General features: G+C 38.6%; 1 non-coding gene across 1 annotated transcript; it reads right to left on the reverse strand.

The window, feature by feature from the left end:
* Positions 1–2,468: 2,468 nt before the first annotated feature.
* On the reverse strand, positions 2,469–2,541 carry TRNAE-UUC. Its single transcript has one exon. It is a non-coding gene; the product is annotated as a tRNA-Glu (tRNA).
* Between the last annotated feature and the right edge of the window lie 13,981 nt (positions 2,542–16,522).

Raw genomic sequence — 16,522 nt, forward strand, 5'->3', positions numbered from 1 at the left:
GCATATTATAGATTAGGAAGTATGGTGGAGCCCAGAAGTGGAGCAGGGCAAGTGGGCTCTGCGGGTGGGAGACTGGTTTCAGTATTAATTAAGGTGATCAGGGTGGGCCTTGTTGAGAAGATGACATTGCAGCAAAGAATGAAGTACTTTGAAGGAGGTGAGGAGATAGCCACGCAGATATTGGGAAGAGCATTCCAGGCGGTGAGAACAACTAGAGAAAAGACCTAAAGACGGGAGCATTCCTGGTATGTGTGAGACAGAGGCCAGTGTGGTGAGAGCTGAGTGAGCAAGGGACAAAGCTATAGGAGAAGAAGTAATGGCGAGCAGCATGTAAGACTCATGAGGCCATTGTGAGAAGTTGGTATTTTCTTTGCGTGAAAGGGGGGAGCACTTTAGAGGGTTTTGAGCAGGGAGAAAGTATTCTGACAAATTTTAAAAGTTATTTTGACTACAGTGTTTAGAAGAGGCCACGGAGTTGGCAGGGTGGGAGCAAGGATAGAAGCAGAGAGAACTGTTAAGGGGATGTTGCAGTTGAGACACAATGTTGCCTTAGACCTAGGTGGTCGGTGGAGGTGATAAGAAGTGGTCTTGTGTGTATAATTTGAAGGGGTAGTCAGCAGAAATTTTGATAGATGAGATGCAGAGTATGAAAGAGTGAGAGGAATCAAGGCTAATTCCACAAATTGGCTTGAATATCTAGAAGGATGGAGATGTTTTCAGTGACATAGAAAAGCCTGTAGGTACAAGGGGAGGGGTTATTATTATTTTCCAAGTGAATTTTCTAATTATAATTAGCCTGAGCTCGTGGTCTCTTCAGCAGGGAAATTAAGAGTGATGCATGTGGACTTGCCTGGTGGCTCAGACGGTAAAGCATCTGCATACAATCCAGGAGACCTGGGTTCAATCCCTGGGTCAGGAAGATCTCCTGGAGAAGGAAATGGCAACCCACTCCAGTAGTCTTGCCTGGAAAATCCCATGGATGGAGGAGCCTGGTAGGCTACAGTCCATGGGGTTGTAAAGAGTCGGACACGACTGAGCGACTTCACTCACTCACTCATGTGGAGTTCATTCTCGTTGAACTCTAGGGTGTTCTTGGCTCACCTGCTATGGTAATAGCAAAGAGCCAAGCTTTCTGTAGTTTGCTTCTAATGAGTCTGACTATGAAATCCTGAAGACCTGCATTATGGTCTCTCGAAATTACTGATTCCATATTTAGAATATCTTTGACTAATCTTCATTCCTTTCCTCCTCTAACATGATAGATTCTATTTTTAGTTAATACTGGCTTTTTCTGGAGAGCATATTAATTTTATTTCAAGAATCCTCTCCTCTTATTCCCTACATTGTTGATTATCACCTTGGTGAAAGTTAGAACCTGCTTCTTTAGGCTCTCGTTCACACTCTTATCCTACAATACCCTTCCAATAAATTCCCTTTCCTTTAGACAAAGTTGGTTTTTATCATTACAATGAAGAACACTGGCAGGTAGATATATCTTTCTTTAAATGAGGGAAGGGATAAAATTTAGTTTTTAACATTAGAATTCCATGTTACAAAGCTTGTTGAATGCTCATTTCAGAGAGGTAATTTATATATCTTATGCAGTTTTACATGCAACAAACCTCATGAGTTTTAATCCTATGACATCGTCAATAAATATTATCAGAGTTCAATGTGATGGCCTCTGGTCAGATCCCTAGGCTGAGTTCTCTTTGCTCAGACTATTTAAGCTCAATTGGGTTCATGAGCTTAGTTGTCTCTACAAAGACAGATCTGAATTATGGAATCATAATTCAGCCATCATTGGCATATTATGTTCAGTCATTTCATATTCTTCAGCTTTGTCTCTGAACTGATGATTTATTCTTTTTTGTCTTAACTTAGATTTATTTTTAGTGCTTTCTTCAGCCCTTCAAATTGTTTAATACAGTGAATACAGCAATACAGTGAACTCTAAGGAGAAAATGCTTCTATTTTCTTTTAAATCCTGAGTTTAATCCTACTACTACTGCTGCTGCTAAGTCACTTCAGTCGCATCCGACTCTGTGTGACCCCATAGACGGCAGCCCACCAGGCTCCGCCGTCCCTGGGATTCTCCAGGCAAGAACACTGGAGTGGGTTGCCATTTCCTTCTCCAATGCATGAAAGTGAAAAGTGAAAGTGAAGTTGCTCAGTTGTGTCCGACTCTTAGACCCCATGGACTGCAGCCTACCAGGCTCCTCCATCCATGGGATTTTCCAGGCAAGAGTACTGGAGTGGGTTGCCATTGCCTTCTCTAGTTTAATCCTGAGTCATTATTATTTATCTACTGGGCCCAATGGACCCTTTTATTAAAAAGGGTCATTTTTAGGCCATTTAACAAAGAAATTATAGAGATAAGAATAAGGGGAATAGTGAAAAATAGCTATATTAATTTTTTAATTTATTATTATTTTTTGGGCCACACCACGTGGCTTGTGGGATGTTAGTTCCCCGACCAGGGATTGAACTCAGGTCCTTGGCAATGAAAGTACCAAGTCCTAACCACTGGACTGCCGGGGAATTCTCTATATTAAAAATTTTAATAATAATTTAAACAGCATTTGCATTGTCAAAGGTAATACTTTGAAAACTGACTTTTAATTTTATTGAATAGTGAATTGCTATCTTCTTTCCTCCATATTTACAAAACATTTTTATTTTTAGGTTTATGAACACCAATTAGAATGACTGTTTCAGTGAATATTTTGGCTTATATATTATGTATTTTCTTCCAATTATCTTTTGAGTACAGAGCTGCTGTAGTGTTTCCTTCATTTATGAATCATATCAAGTAAATTTTCATGCACGAACATCCCTAAATGAGAGTGCCCATCCCTTTAGAATATCAGTATGGTCTAGGTTCTTGTTGTGAGTTATTGCAAGATGAAGTTTTCCTGTTAAGTGATTAATTAGCTGGTTAAGAATACTGTGTTTTCTTTTTTGTCAAGCACTGTTCTAAGCACTTCAAATATATTAACTCATTTACTCGTTTAATTTTCACAGCAACCATATGCAGTAGGCACTATCACTATCCCATTTTATAAAAGAGGAGACTGAGAGACATACATAAGTGTCTTGTCCAAGGTCACACACTTAGCAAGTTGCAAAGCCAGATTCATACCCCGACAGTCTTCTCTTAACCCTCCCCTTATTGTCTAACAAGAATAAACTGCCTGACCATCTGCTCACAGACCTCATAAAACTCTGGAAACAGCAATATTCAAAATGCAGGGCAAACCTGAAAGGAAGGCTGTGTAGAACTTCCAAACCTGTGCATTACAAGCTTAACTGGTCTTTTTGTACATAGATTTTATCAGTCTATTGGCAGATTCCTCTTGGCACACAAGCAGACACCTCTATTTATCCATAGCTGCTAAGTCACTTCAGTCATGTCCAACTCTGTGTGACCCCATAGACAGCAGCCCACCAGGCTCCCCCATCCCTGGGATTCTCCAGGCAAGAACACTGGAGTGGGTTGCCATTGCCTTCTCCAATGCATGAAAGTGAAAAGTGAAAGTGAAGTCGCTCAGTCGTATATGACTCTTAGACCCCATGGACTGCAGCCTACCAGGCCCCTCCGTCCGTGGGATTTTCCAGGCAAGAGTACTGGAGTGGGGTGCCATTATTTTCTATGTAATATGACATGAAAATAGTTCTGGTAATTTTAGTTCTGGTAATAGTAGTTCTGGTAATATGACATGAAAATAGAATTTCTGGTTTTCTTTGATGTTGCTCAGCTGCTCAGTCATGTCCGCCTCTTTGCAATCCCATGGACTGCAGCATGCTAGGCTTCCCTGTCCTTTACTATCTCCCAGATTTTGCTTGAACTCATGTCCATTGAGTCAGTAATACTATCCAACCATCTCATCCTCTGTTGTCCCCTTCTCCTCCTGCCTTCAATCTTTCCCAGCATCAAGGTCTTTTCCAATGAGTCGGCTCTTGCATCAGGTGGCCAAAAGCTTCAGCTTCTGCATCACTTTCCAATGAATATTCAAAGCTGGTTTTCTCTGCTTATAGCAATTCTGAGTATACCATCAAAGCCCATTGCACCCAGTATTAGTTTTCAAGTTTATTGTTTGGTCACTGTATTTGTAAATATTAATATTTCATGAATTTTATTCTTCTTAAAGGCCTTGCACAGAACAAGAGAAGAGCTAACAAAAAGAGGGAAGCTAGATGTATGAGAGAGAAGAATAAAAGATCAGATTCACTATAGGAAGTGAGGGACAAGGGGGTTCAAATGGAGGCATTACTTTGGATTAATGTATTATTTGACTTCAAAATTCATATTCAACAAATATTTACTGATCACCTACTATTTACTGGGCCCTTGTCAGACTCAGAACAAAACAGTGACTATTATAGAATGAATCCCAATCCTCATGAAGCTTAGAGTATAGCAAGAAATATGGACATGAAACCCATCATTACAAGTGTGATAAATGTTATGAAAGGAGAAACATATTTCTGGAGCTCCTTGCCTAAATCCTTTTTTCTACTTTAAGCATCTGTGAGCCCCAGGGTTTTCTCCTGTGTCCTTTTACAGTTTCACTCAAAACCTCTCTTAGGAATCTCACCTAAATCCAAAGTCACTCAGCCAGTATAGACTGTTTTTCAAACATGCATCTTTTGCTCTCTTTCTCTCCCAAGATTTAGACTGACAGCTGCCTGTTCTAACTTGACCCACTAAGGTCTGGTTGGCATTTCAGACTCAACTTGGCTGAAAATGAGCTCATTTTCCCCTCAAAATCTGTTTCTCCTAACATGTTGTACCTGATGTTAGTGACTGGCAATGTGCTCCACCCATTTCCCAAGTGAAAAGTCTAGACGTTTTTGAAGAACCCCCAGCTTCTTCAGCACCCATCTCTGATGACTGCATAGTTCTATCAATTGGATGTTTCCTCTTTCTCAGTGTCTTATTTCAGGCCACCATAACTTTTTGCCCGTATTACTGCTTTTACATTTTGTGTTAAATTATACAGGCAACTGGTAGAGTTTTTCATTTACTTATGTGTTTTTAGTTTTATTGCTTTTGATAAGAGACTCAACTTTATTCTTCCTACTTCTTGAAATTTATTAAAGGTTTCTTTGTGGTGTAATGTATAGTTAATTTTTGACAATGTCCTACTAGCGTTGAAAAATACATTCTTTGGTTTTTATAAAGTTTGATACTTGTCAATAGAGTAACAATTATGTTACCTTAGTAATTTATGTTATTTAGATCACTCCTATTTATACTTACCTTTTTTGTCCACTTAATCCTCTATGGACAGAGAGAGGGGCAAAATACAATTTTGACTATTAATAATTATCCTGTTGTGCTTATATCGATTGTATTTTGTACATGGGTGTCCATGCTTATTGGGCATCCCAGAAGGCTCAGTGGTAAAGAATCCTCCTGCCAATGCAGGAGATGCAAGAGACGCAGGTTCTATCCTGGGATCAGGAAGATCCCCTGGAAAAGGAAATGGCAGCCCACTCCAGTGTTGTTTCCTGGGGAATCCCATGGACAGAGGAGCCTGGCGGGTTACAGTCCATGGGGTCACAAAGAGTCAGACACGACTGAGTGAGCACACATGCGTGTCAATACTTATTCAGTTTCCTTGTGATTCAAGTTGTTTCTGTGATTTCTTTCTGTCTTTTTCTTCTCTCCAGCCAAAAAGCTCAGCCTCTGCAAGACCGCTTACCATGCAGAATCCAGCTCTTTGACTCTGCTTCACCAGTAGATCATTCCTGGGAGAGTAGCATGTTTGTGTGATTTCTCCTTCTTCCCTATTTTTTTTTTTTCTGGGTCCAGAGAAAGTCCTTCTGCCAGTCCATGCACACACCTGCCATCGTTATAAATAAGGTCTCGTTAGTGCTCCCCCTTAGGGAGTATCACCTGTTTTTGGAGGATATCGCTATGTGGCCTTGTTAGAGGTACAGCTGGACATGTCTTTCCCCTGGAGAGCCCCTCATCGTCACATTCACTGCATCTGGGAGCCTTTGTCTTATACCGTGGTCAAAGTTATATACAGTTTTGTTGAAATGGTGTTTGCGTTTCTATTTCTTTTTGTGGTTCAGGAGCAATTTTTGAAAGGAGAAACAAGTAGCATCTTTATTAATATTTCATTATGTAAAACGCCCAAATACCGTTGTTATTAGGCTGGCTTCTGAATCTGCAGACTTGTCCTTCTCCCATTCAACCTCAAAATGGCTTTCAGAGTATGCTTTCTCATTGAGATATCTGATAGGGCATGTTTTTGCCTAAGACCCTTCAGTGACTCTCTACCACCTGCAAGTTACAATTCAAACTCCTTAGCATGACACAGGATGTTCTTTATGATCTGACTCTTGTCAAAAATCTTTAAGCCTAATTTCCTCCCTTCACAACACACACATCATACTGAACTGTTTGCAGTTTTTCCAATTTCTTTGCCTTTGTATATTCTATTTGCTTGGCCAGGAATGGAAGCTTATACTCAGACCCAGCTGAAGCATTTCATTCCTTGGTTTCTGTCTCATTGTGAGATCTCATGTACAAGCCTTGATTGTGTACTCTGATAGCATCCAAATGTCCAAATGCCAGTTTACTTCTTTATTTCATTTTTACTATGTACCATGTCTTATTAAGTCTTGGATATAGAGTAGTGAGCAAAATAGACAAAAGTCCTGCCCTCAGGTTCTGTAAGATGATAATATATTGCGAGTGTTAGATTATCATTTTCTTCATTAGCATGTTAAATCCTTGAGTGCAGGTTTACGTTTTTAATCTTTTTGTCCAAAGTTCATGGACTAAAGAAGATGCTCAACAGATGTTTATCAAATGAACAAAAAATTAAGAGGGAGCCCAAGTTGTTTGCAGTAGTCCAGATGAGAGGATATCGGTTCCTAATTTCAAAGCAAGGAAAAAGTGTGCACATTTTTACACTTCTGACATGTAAGCATTGAGTTTTGGTGATGGAGGGGCTTTTAGCATGATCAAGGTTTCTAGATTGGACTACTAATGGAGGGAACATGGTAGGGCAAACAAGTCAGGAGTTGATTTTAGTTTTGGACTCTGCAGCATATTCGTAACTTTTAGCTGAAGCTGAATCATGAGAGTGAACATGTTGCATTCCAAAAGGGTGCTAGACCATATGCCCAAACTTTAAAGATATGTAAAAGATTCAGAAAGTGAAAGCAGGATTTTTATGGGGGAAGGATTTTTTTGGGGAAGAGCTGTAATATAAAGTTCCCCTCCTTGCTCCTCTCTCTACCTAGCATTGTAGTTGGGGATGGGAGCTACTTCTAAACTAAATACACAGTGAGAGGGGCTTCACTGGGACCACATGGAGAGCTTCCGTAAGTGCCCAGAAAATGGGGAACTTAGGGTTGCAGTGATTGACATGATCTTGAGGAAGTTGGAATAGCTCATACCCGCCAGCCAACCATTTGGGCACTGCATTTCCCTCTGATGGAGGGTCAGAGGTATTCCAGGGATGGTAACATGTGTAACCTTTGGTAGGAAAAGGCAGCCTTGGGTGTTTTGGAAAGAAATCCTGACCAAGAGAGCAGGCTCTTGGGCTAATGGCTTCCTAGTAAGAGGCTGTAGAGACTGAAGCCAAGGATGTCTGGGGCAGCCACGTGAAGGACAGCATTGCCTGTTATTACAAGAGTGCGGTTTGCAAGACCTAACAGAAGTGTTGGAAGAAGTCAGCAAAGTACACATGAGAGAAAGAGTCCACTGTGAGCATCTGCCAGGTCCAGGGGGTAACGAGATACCTCTTACAGTGACAGAGGTCATTGTATTTCCTATCCCTCTAACCCCTGCTGGACATACTCCGCTGGGAAAGGACGAAAAAGGCCCTGTTTTTCTAGGGCAAGTGACAGATGTATAGCCGTTCCCAGCTGGGGAAGAGGAATAGTTTCAGAGATCGAGTTTGGAGTCCTGAGTTCGATTGGTCTGAGATTCTTAATTTCTGAATCTTGATCATGTGATCTAAAAAATCTTGAAGACTTGAAGCTCCCATCAGAGACAGGGTAAGGGCTATCACCACCCACAGAGAAGGTGACAAGGGATGCCAACATAAAGCTGTCACAGGGTCATACCCCAGGAGTGCTCCTTGGTTAATGTACATTTAGGAACCTTTTAGCTTACAGAGGGTAGTTTAAATAATAGCATGGGATTGCTAGCAATGGGTTGTTGGATAAGGTAATGAGGGTCTACCTCAGAATCCCGAGGGTTACCAATATTAATAAGGAGGTGGAGGGAGAGGAATGTAGCGAGTAAGCAGACATTGCCACAGAGGTGGAAAGAGCTAAAAAGAGAGTTATGTTAATATCATGGAAATATGAAATCTGGAAGATACAGGTTCTAAGGAGCCTGAAGTTTATTCAGTTATAAATAATTGATGCTTATTTAATTACTAATACAAGTTAGGTACGAAGTAGATATTTATTTATAAAGAGAAAGTAAGTACCAAGACTCTTTGCGACCCCATGGACTGCAGCCTACCAGGGTCCTCTGTCCATGGGATTTTCCAGGCAAGAGTACTGGAGTGGGTTGCCATTGCCTTCTCTGCTCTCTAGCTGAGAAGGAAATAGTTCAGTCTTTCCTTTAAGATGGTTAATAAAACCTCAGTTTTTATTTTCAATGATTTATCATTGATTTAGAGATTTTTATTATGAATTTCAGTTTATTATTATTCATAATGGCAAATACATTTTTAGAATTATTAAATTTGGGAGGAATTCTTTCATATGTAAAGTTTATTTCACATGTGAAGACGAATATATCAGGGCATTTAAAGTATTCCTATGTACCTGCTGTGGCAATTTCAAAACATGGGCACAAGTTCTTTATCTCATCTCCCATTTAGAGGTAGAGTTATATGTTCCTTCCTTTTGAATCGGGGCAGGCTTTTGTATCTGTTTTATTCAATAGTGTACAGTGAAAATGAAGCTATGTCACTTCTGCCACTGGGTCAAAAAAGGTCATGCACTTCCCTGCTTGATTACAGGGAATACTTGATATTAGAGTCCTATTCCCCAGTGTTAGGAATCTGATTACGCAGAAGGCTCTGTGCTCTGGGGAAACTCACAAGACATGTGGTGAAGCGGTGCATGAGCTCTTCAACACTCTCAGATGAGTCCTGCTTTGAAATCATCCCATCTCAGGTAGACATACAATAAAGGAGCCTACAGATAATTCTAGCCCCTGCCATTTGAATCTTTCTATCTGAGCTCCCATGTATGGTGGAACAGAGAGCAGATATCCTTGCTGTGCCAGTTCATGGTCCTAATCCACATTAAAAAAACTCTTTTCTACTAGTAAGTTTTAAGATGATTTGTTACACAACAATGAATAACATGAAGAAATACCAATCTTAAACTGCTTGAATTGACATACATTTACCAGTTGGTTGTCAAAGTTTTCCTCATTGTAGTGGCATATTATTTTATGTTATTTTCCTTGAAATTAAGTTTTCCTGTTAAATTAGCAGGAAATTTAAAAAAAAAGAATACAGATGTGATTGAACAAGGACATTTCAGACTGGGGTAAGAACGTGAGCAAAGATGTGGCCTAGCAAAGATAGGGGATGAATTTGGATAGACAGTAGTGAACGCACAGGATGGCAGTGGGTGATAAAACTGGAAAATTGTGTTGAGGCCTGGAAAAGATGAGGAAAAGATGAGGGAAAAGGTATCACGTTTTAGCATGTGTCTGAGAATAGACTGTCAGATTCTGATGAGAAACAGGGAAAACTAAGTTAAAGAATAAGGGACCTGAAGATGGATCACAAAGGAATTGAAAAGTAATATTCTGTTTGGTTAAGATTAATATTAGAGTCAGATAATCTTTGGTTTAAATCCTATCCCTACCATTTACTAGTCTATGAAATCGGCATCAGTAACTAATTATACCTTAAACTGATTGCCAACCACAAAAATACATCCTTCTAAACCTAAACAAAATATGTTTCCAACTGAATTTCTCATTAGCTGGATCTCCAAAATGTTTGGTTATTCAGATGCCACCTAATATGAGGGGGATCTTTTGGAGGGGGAGTCAGTGTGGCTAGAGACAGTAATCTTAACTGAGGTTAAATAGCTCACTTTTTTGAGTAGGAAAACATACAATCATGTGAAAACCGTACTAGGGCTCCTCCCAGCGTGCTGCTACTCTGTAGTGTGGAGGGCCTTGAAGCTTATTCTTTGCTATCTCTGTGATCAGTCTACTTCTGCTAATAGAGGTGTGTGTTTTTAGAACTAGATGGTCTGAGACTTATGAAGGGGGTCTAGTAGAATGAATGGAGAAGGCAATGGCACCCCGCTCCAGTAATCTTGCCTGGAAAATCCCATGGATGGAGGAGCATGGTGGGCTGCAGTCCATGGGGTTGCTAAGAGTCGGACACGACTGAGCAACTTCACTTTGACTTTTCACTTTCATGCTCTGGAGAAGGAAATGGCAACCCACTCCAGTGATCTTGCCTGAAGAATCCCAGAGATGGGGGAGCCTGGTGGGCTGCCGTCTATGGGGTCGCACAGAGTTGGACATGACTGAAGTGACTTAGCAGCAGTAGAATGAAGACTGAAAACCGGTCATTGACTTTAGCAATTAAGAGTCCACTACTGAAATGTGAAAGTGGTTTCCATGAAAAGTAGTTGGGGTGTGAGCAAGGAAATCATTTTGGTGAAGATCTAAAAGTGAAGAGTTTTGTTGGATGAAATCCTGGAAATATCCTTCTGGACCTGGGGTTTAATTTTTTTCCTGGTTGAAGTCCCAGATAAGAAGTTCTCCTTAGATGGTCCTCTAAGTAGCAATAAGTTAGCAAAGCTTCTAGACTTAAAATTGTAACCAAATTTTCAGTTGTTATGATTGTGTAAGTATTCATTTAAATTTTGAACAAAGGAGAGTGAACCAACAGAGCACATCTGCAGCTAATAGGAACCAGAAAGGAAGCTCTTTGTCCTTCTCAGCAGCTGTTGTTATTCAGTCGCTCAGTCGTATCTGACTCTTTGCGACCCTATGGACTATAGCACACCATGCTTTTCTGCCCTTTGCCATCTCTTGGAATTTACTCAAACTCATGTCCATTGAGTTGGTGATGCCCCAACCATCTCATCCTCTGTCATCCCCTTCTCCTCCTGCCTTCAATCTTTCCCAGCATCAGGGTCTTTTCAAATGAGTCAGCTCTTTACAACAGGTGGCCAAAGTATTGGAGCTTCAGCATCAGTCCTTCCAATGAATATTCAGGACTGATTTCCTTTAGGGTTAATTGGTTTGAGCTCCTTGCAGTCCAAGGGACTCTCAAGAGTCTTGTTCAGCACCACAGTTCAAAGGCATCGGTTCTTCGGCACTCAGCCTTCTTTATTGTCCAACTCTCCCATCCGTACATGACTGCTGGAAAATCATAGCTTTGACTATATGGACCTTTGTTGGCAAAGTAATGTCTCTGCTTTTTAATACATTGTCTAGGTTTGTCATTGTTTCTTTTCCAAGGAGCAAGTGTCTTTTAATTTCATGGCTACTGTCACCCTCCACAGTGGTTTTGGAGCCCAAGAAAATAAAGTCTGTCACTGTTTACATTGTTTCCCCGTATATTTGCCATGAAGTGATGGGGCCGGATGCCATGATCTTCGTTTTTTGAATGTAGAGTTTTAAGCCAGTTTTTTCACTCTTCTGTTTCACTTTCATCAGGAGGCTCTTTAGTTCCTCTTCACTTTCTGCCATAAGGGTGGTGTCTTCTGCATATCTAAGGTTATTGACAATTCTCCTGGCAATCTTGATTCCAGCAGCTAATGCTGCAGTAACAGTCACTGCTGCTGCCCCTTCTGGGTGTGTGATGGAAGGGTCTGCTTTTGTCTGAATAGACACTAGGGGACCTCCAGAAGTCCTAGGCTCCTCCCCCTTACCCCTAGTAACATTCCTTGTTGTGAAGTCAATTTTGTCTGATATTAGTAGAGCTACTGTAGTTTTCTTATGAGTACCATCAGCATTTTATATCCTTTTCCATCCTTTAATTTTTTTCTAGAATGGTTGTATTTTTATGTTTATAGCGGGTTTCTAGGAGATAGCATACAGCCAAGTCTTTCTATTTTATCCAGTCTGACCATCTTTTTGTCTTTTAATTAGAAGGTTTAAGATTATTTAAATTTAATGTAATTATTAATATAATTTGGTTTAAGTTATCCACCTTGCTATTTGTTTTCTATATATCTCATCTCCATATGTTCTTTATTACTTCCCTCTTTTGATTTTTGATTTTCCATGTTTTTAATACTCTTTTAATTCCCATTTTCATATTAACTGTATCTTGATTTATTTTAAAGCAGTTTCTCTCAGATTTATAATAGACATCTTTAACTTACTAGTTTTCCTTCAAAAATACTAAATCAATTTATATATTATGCAGGAAGTTTATAACTGTATATAGGCATATCTCATTTTATTTCCCCTTGCTTCATTGTACTTTGTAGATAATGCCTGTATTTATTAAAGCAAATTGATGGTTTCTGATAGCCCTGCTTCAAGCAAGTATATTGGTGCAATTTTCCAATAGCATTTGCTTGCTTTGTGTCTCTGTACCACGTTTTGGTAATTCTCAGACTTTTCAAACTTCTTCATTAGTATATTTGTTATGGTGTGACTAATGATCTTTGATGTTATTATTGCAAGATAATTACAACTCCCTGAAGGCTCAGATGATGGTTAGCATTTTTTTAACACTAGAGTATTTTAAAGTATGTGCATTCTCTTTTGCAGACATAATGGTTTTGCACACATAACATACTACAATATAGTGAAAACATAATTTTATATGCATTAGGAAATTAAAAAATTCATGTGACTCACTTTATTGCAGTATCTGCTTTATTGCAATAGTCTGGGACTGAACCTGCAGTATCTCCAAGTATTTTATTTCCCTTCCTATCTTTTGTGCTACTATTCTAATAGTTTTATTTCCATATATCTTATAAACAACACAGTACATTATTTTTTCCTTAAATAATCATTTTAACTTTTAAGGAAATTTTTTAAAATGAGAAATGTCTTTTTATACTTACATATTTATCATTTCTGGCATCCTTCATTCACCTACACAGACATGAGTTTCTATCTGATATCATCTTCCTATTGCCTGAAAAACTTCCTTTAACAATTACTTGCAGTGAGAGTTCTCTAGTAAGAAGTTCTCTCAAATGACTTTGCTGAGTATAGGACTCTAGGTTGAATCTACCACCTGCCCTGGCTCTGCACTTTAAAGATGCCCTTCTATTGTCTTCTAGCTTGCTTAGTTTGCAACAAGAATTCTGTAATTATTTTCATTTTTGATTCTCTGTATGTAATACGCCCCTTTCCCCCTCTGCTACTTTAAGATTGTCTCTTTATGTCTGCTTTTCAACAATTTGATCATGTGGCTTGATGGTTTTATTTGTGCTTATCCTGTTTAGGAGTTGTTGAGTTCTAGAAATTTTGCGTTTCTAGATTTCATTAAATTAGAAAATAGTGTATAGCCATTCGTCTTTCATCTATTCCACCCCTCTCCTACTTTGTTGTGTAATTGTGTTTCCGGATGTACATAGATTAGAACAGTTGATATTGTTGTTCAGGAAACTAACTTTGGCTTTCCCCACTACCTTCCTTTTCTAGTCTTTCTTCCTCTGTGGATTTCACTTGGATAGTTTCTATTGTTTCTTCTTCAAGTTTATTCATCTTTTGTTCATCTGTGTCTATTTTTTTTTTTTGTTTTAGATACTGTACTTTTTATATCTAGAAGTTCTATTCATGTTTCATTTGTTTGCATATTGTAGCCATAATTTCTTTTAAATCTTTGAAAGTATTGAAACTAGCCATTTTAACTGTGTTTGCTAATTCTGTCATCTCTTTCATGTCTGCTTATGTTTCTGTTGATTTTTTTCATATGTCTAGAAGTTCTTTTTCCATGTCTAAAAATGTTTTTCTTTGGATGCCAGACATTGTGGAGTCTTGTTGTTGACTGCTTAATTTTCTTGTGACCTTTAAATATTTTTTTATTGAACTATAGATTAATAGTGTTAATTTCTTTTATGTAGCAGTGATTCAGTTATATATATATATCGCTATATATATATTCACATTCTTTTACATTATGGTTTATCACGGGATATTGAATATAGTTCCCTGTGTTATGCAATATAACCCTGTTGTTTATGCATACTATGTATAAATTTGCCTCTGCTAATCTCAAACTTACAATCCTTCCCTCCCCCACCCTCCTTCTCCCTTGACAACCACAGGTCTGTTCTCTGTGAGTCTAGAGTCTATTTTTATTTTGTAGATATGTTGATTTGTGTCATATTTTAGATTCCACATATGTGATATCATATGGTGTTTGTCTTTATCTTTCTGACTTTGCTTATGATAATCTCTAGGTCCATCCCTGCTGCTGCATATGGCATTATTTCATTTTTTGACTGTTAAGTAGTATTCTATTGTGTATATATACTGCATCTTCTTTATTCATTCACCTGTTGATGGACATTTGGGTTGTTTCCATGTTTTGACTATTGTAAATAATACTGCTATGAATATTGGGGTGCATTCATGTTTTCAAATTATAGTTTTGTCTGGACATATGCCTAGGAGTGGGATTGCTGGATCATATGGCAGCTCTATTTTTAGTTTTTTGAGGAAGCGCCACGCTAGTCTCCATAGTGGCTGCACCAGTTTACATTCCTATCAAGGACATAAGACGATTCCCTTTTCTCCTCACCCTCTCCAGCATTTGTTATATTTAGGCATTTTAATGATGACCATTCTGTGGTCTTTAAATACTGTTGGACTTTGTTCTGGCTGACAGGATACCTGTGGATTCTGTTGATTCCTTCAAGGGTTGCTTTTAAAGTCTTTAGGGCAAGTATGAAGTAGACTTTATTCTGTGGCTAGTTAAGCCCTTCTATTGAGGTGTAATCTTTGGGATGTCTACTCAATTCCCATGTATGTAATGAGGTCTCTTCACTCTGAATTGTGGAATTCTTCATGATGACCATCAGTCTGGTAGGCACCAAAATGTGTTTCTCAGTCAAAGTCTTAGGGAACTCTTAATTAGATTTCTAGAACTTTAAAATTTCTCTATTCTATCCTCTACATTTTAGATATTTTAGCTTCTCTGAACTCTGATTTGTCTCCTTAATTCAGCAAGACTCTCATGCCTTGTTTGCATTCTGCCATCCTAGTCTATGGTCTGAAAATTGTCCCCAGTCAAAATACGGAAAATTGTAAGATCACCTCCTTTGTTTCCCTTTTCTAAGGAATCAGAATCCTACATTGTCATCCTTGTTTGAAAACAGTTGTTTCACTATTTTGTCTAACTTTCTAGTTATTTATGATGAAGGTGTAATAATTCTTAACCCTATTACTCCCTAAAGACTATAATGGAGGAGGATGCAGTGATTTTATCAAATGTTTAAAAGTGGTAGCAATTTGTGAAAGTAAAGTAAAATATAGGATTGAAAGTGAAGTCACTCAGTCATGTCTGACTCTTTGTGACCCCATGGACTGTAGCCTACTGGGCTCTCCCATCCATGAGATTTTCTGGGCAAGGGTACTGGAGTGGGTTGCCGTTTCCTTCTCCAGAGGATCTTCCCGACCCAGGGATTGAACCCAGGTCTCCCGCATTGCAGGCAGATGCTTTACCCTCTGAGCCACTAGGGAAGCCCTAAGCTATATACATTGAGTGACCTGATCTTATAAATGTATACCCAGTGATTAAAATAAAATTATTCAAAAAGAAATGATGATATTCTATGATATAATGTAATTATACTATTAAATTCCTCCTAATAGGGCCGGAATCTATATAATTTTTAATATAGCATTTGTGCACAGACTTGTTTCTTCCTAATAGTACTGAATTTCTGGCAAGTGATTGAACAAAACAAGGACATTAAGAACATTTATTTTTTAGACATTTTATTTTTTAAGAGAACCAGCAAAATTATAACAGTTAAAAAAAAAAAAAAACAGATTGCATGGCATTTCCTTACATTTAGTACTCTGTGTGTGTAATCATATGAGTTTGCAGGCTTTTCAGGATCCTTTCTGTAATTAGGGGTTGTAAATGCCTTAATCTGATATTTAAAAACAGTAGATGATAAATCCAACCATGAGTTTTTAGTATTAAATATTTTACTCCTTATAGTCTCATGGAAAATTTGAATATTAAAGGTAAAAATTACTCATATTTTTATGCTATTATAGTCCACTGCCTTGTCATTATTGATCTTTTCAGATATTTTTAACAACATCTAGCATTATTTAATGACCAGTTAATTGGGATCTTGTGTTTCCAGCTATACTTTCTTCCTTCAGCAAATATGGCTTTCTAACTCAGGGCATATACTTTTGTTTTATGGGCCTGAACAAGCCCATAGACATAATATTTCAACTTGTGCATGGTTGGCACATATAGTGTTTTTTCCACCCCCAAAGCAATTCTGACTTGTAACAGTGTTTTAGAGCTGCCCACTTTATGTGGAGCATCATTTCTCCACGTTG

Source organism: Cervus elaphus, chromosome 17, assembly GCF_910594005.1.
Source record: "Cervus elaphus chromosome 17, mCerEla1.1, whole genome shotgun sequence".
Taxonomy (NCBI): domain Eukaryota; kingdom Metazoa; phylum Chordata; class Mammalia; order Artiodactyla; family Cervidae; genus Cervus; species Cervus elaphus.